The 588-nt window shown below is 40.3% G+C and overlaps 1 protein-coding gene across 1 annotated transcript in view; it reads left to right on the forward strand.

The window, feature by feature from the left end:
- TNFSF11 (TNF superfamily member 11) overlaps positions 1 to 588 on the forward strand; it is a 39,465-nt gene that overhangs the window by 21,128 nt on the left and 17,749 nt on the right. The gene's annotated exons all lie outside the window — the stretch shown is intronic.

Below are 588 nucleotides of genomic sequence, written 5' to 3' on the forward strand. Positions count from 1 at the left end.
TTTGGAAAAAGATCCAAAAATATTTTTAAAAGATGATCAAGGGAGCCTGTCCCAGCAGTCTCCCTGTCACACTCCTGGGAATTGTACTTCTGGGATGTTGAATTCAGGAGAAGTTAAAGAGAAGCAGTCCTAGAGACCACAGTTACACAATCATATTGATCTTTTGTGTACTTTCTTTCCTGGAGGAGAAATTGTGAAATGCCAACAGTTTTTCTATGAGTGAAATAAAAAGTCGAAATTTAAAAAAAAAAAAAGGAAAGAAAAATCATACCGGTTGTTTTCTTGTCTGTTCAAATGTACTCGGACAGCAAAGATGAAGAGTCAGTGCAGTCTAAATAGGAAGATACCACAAGGAGCAGATTTTCAAATGTTGTGAAACTTCCGCATCTCTCTTGTTTTTAGACTTTGGAGTTGGGGGCGAACAGCAGTTTCAAATCTGCGAGGTCTGGCTGTGGAAGCCCAGGCTTGGCAATGTTAGACAGTGTCCACCAGGTGGCAGTATGTCAGAGGATTTCTTCTATCCTTGAATTGGCAGCGATTTTTTTGGCTGTCTACCAGTAGGTCGGTTTTCCTTTTTGTCCTGTTTTG

The sequence above is a fragment of the Balaenoptera physalus genome (genome assembly GCF_965194825.1).
Source record: "Balaenoptera physalus genome assembly, chromosome: 18".
In the NCBI taxonomy this organism is placed as follows: Eukaryota; Metazoa; Chordata; class Mammalia; order Artiodactyla; family Balaenopteridae; genus Balaenoptera; species Balaenoptera physalus.